This window comes from Acanthisitta chloris, unplaced genomic scaffold, assembly GCF_000695815.1.
Source record: "Acanthisitta chloris isolate BGI_N310 unplaced genomic scaffold, ASM69581v1 scaffold1548, whole genome shotgun sequence".
In the NCBI taxonomy this organism is placed as follows: domain Eukaryota; kingdom Metazoa; phylum Chordata; class Aves; order Passeriformes; family Acanthisittidae; genus Acanthisitta; species Acanthisitta chloris.
In genome coordinates this window covers 113,669-116,463 of record NW_008685157.1, presented here as the reverse complement: position 1 = coordinate 116,463, position 2,795 = coordinate 113,669, and positions in this window count along the sequence as shown.

The window sequence follows — 2,795 nt, the reverse complement described above, 5'->3', positions numbered from 1 at the left end:
GATGCCAGATTTGTGTCACATCTAGAAGAGGGACTAATTTTCTACAAGAAAAAAAAAGGAGATTTCAGCAATGTATTAAGACTATCATATAGCTACATCCTAGCTATAAGGATGCATGATGCAGTTGGATTAGATGATTGCTGTAGGTCCTTTCCAACTGATCTCTTCTCTTCTCTTCTCTTCTCTTCTCTTCTCTTCTCTTTTTCCCTCTCCAATATGAATACTGAAGCAGGATAGCCATAGGATCTGTGAACTCCCTTTAGAGGAGTTATTGAACAGATCCATCCCCAAGACTCCAGCAGTGCATGAGTCTGCAGACTCCAAATGTGACTGTACATGGGCTGTGTGGAATATTCAGAATCCTTCACAGTCCCTATTTCCCTTGTGGAAGTGGGGACACCCCTCATCTAGAGAAACAGCACACAGCCTGCCACCATCACCATGCTGCAGACAAGGCTTTGTTCCCTTGGCCACCACAGCATCCCTGGGACCACAAGGATATCTGCAGCTGGAATTTTCTGGCATGAATACATCTTTGAAAAGAAATGTTATGGAAGCTCCCAGTGGCCAGGCAGGATGCTTATCTGCTGCTGCTCTGCTTTCAAGGAGCATGAGGTGCAAAGAGGTATTAGAGGAGCCTCTGGGAAGTGTAATTCAGCTGGGATGGCTGGTTTAGGAGAGGAGAGAGGGAATGTAAGGAAATAGCTTCAGGCCTGCATCACTGAAGATTCGAAGTGTTTTGGGTTTTGGCTGAAATGGCTGAGAGCTGGGGTGTGGGGTTTTGTTGAATAACAGCCACTTTCTGCTTAAAGTGGAAAACATTCCTGAGAAATCTCTGATTTTTCAGTTGTTCAGACCAAGCACTTTCCATGTGTAAGGTGTGGTCCTTATAAAATGGCAGGTCCTTTGCTCCCCAGGCAGGTTATTTGAGCAGCAATCCCTGTGCTCCTCGCAGCTCCTGCCGAGGGAGCAAAGCCTGCAGCTGCCAGGACCAGCAGAGATGTTCAGACACACACATTGCTCAGTGCTCACTGCTCTCCTTCAGCTCCACTCAACTGCCTGAAACTTGGAAACCAGTCCAGCCTGTTCCAGTCCCCTCCCTCGACTGGTTCCTGGCCTTCAGTGCTTTAAAGATGGGTTCTCCCCTTGTGGGACTGGAAAATGATTCATCCACCAGCCCAGGAATGCAACCCTGGAGGCATCTTTTGTGGTCCTCTCCCAAAGTGCTCTTCTAGAGCTGGATTTCTGTGCAGAAGGAATGTGGCCTGGAAAGGTCCTCCCCAGTAAATCTGTGAGCACAGAGGAGTGAGTTGAGTCCCAGTCTCATTCTGACCTCAAATCTCATCCAGATCCTTGCTGAGGAGAGAAAACATCCTAAATCCAAAAGTGGGTACAGCTGTTCTGCCTCAAGGACCAGGACTAGTTTCCTCCTCAGGTGAGTGACCTGTCCTTCCCTCCTCCCCAGGCTGGTCAGCTTCAGTGTCACCCTCCTCCTCCCCCTCCCTGACTGCAAAGGGAGCAATTCTTCTGCCTCCAGGCAAGTCAAAACCCATGCAAACACACGGGAGAGCCCATGTGTGAGTGCACATTGATGCTATCACGTGTGCAGTGATGTCACTGGCACCACTATTGCCTGTCCCCAAGCAGTTCTGGTAAGCAGTGAAATTGCTTGTTCTGTTGTGTGGATGCCTCCAGAATGAGCTGGTGTCCATTTGCTCAGTTGCATAATGTGTTTAATCCAAATTAGCCAAGCCTTGGGTGTAAGGGAGGCAGCTCTGAGATTTCTGATGCTTTCCCTTTGTGCCAAAATTAAGTAAGATAATACTGCCTGTTGCAGGACAAGCTCTTTGTGTGAGTGCTGCTGTTAAGAGAAGCCAGGAAAAATAGGAAGAAGAAACAAGAAACTGGCCAATTCCTGTTGGGGAGTGGCACAGGGGTGCCTCGAGCATGACCTCTTGCTTGTATTAGAAAGAATCCTGTCCCATGCAGAAATAACACAGGTTTCTTGTTTGGTGCTCAAACACAGTAACCAGAACTGCCTGGGAAAAGGCTCTCAGCTCACCTGAGCTCCACACAGGTACCACTGCTCTGACTCCTTTATAGTGGGCAGTGTTGGTGTTTGCATGGACTAAATATCAAAAGGCTCTTGGGAGGAACTGGGTGTATCATCCTCATGGCAAGGTTTTTCCTGAAAGTGGAAGGGTTCAGGCAGCACCACTGTTCCTCACCAGCCTCTCATGCACGGATTGGTGGCAGCTGGGGGACACCATTGCCACCTTTGAGGTTGGTACCCAAGTTTGTAGCCAGCTTTTTAGCTCCACATGCGTGGTAGGACATATGTCCCAGTGGGTAGTGCAGAAAATACAGTGATATGAGGTTTCAGCTCTGACTTTGACTTTCTGAAGATCATTTCTGATAAGGCAACTGAACTTCATTGACTGTGATGTTGCCTACCAAAAGACTGTTTGAATCCTTCAGTCATTGCTGAACTGTAATAATACAAATCAAATTGTTTCCCTCAAATAGCCCTTCATCTTGGGGATATGGTTTGGTGGTGAATATGGCAGTGCTGGGTTAACAGTCTAACTCAATGATCCTAGAGGTCTTTTCCAGTCTTAATGATTCTATGATTCTGGAACCCTATCTTCCATTTTCAAGAAGTTCTATGGGTCCTAGTTAATCCAGCCCACCCAACATGTGGTCTGCTACATGTGATCCTTGTGCTGGTCTACAAGAAGGAGGTGGAGATGGTGTGCAAAAGTCCACAGGCCACATGGGGAAGTGCATACAGCACC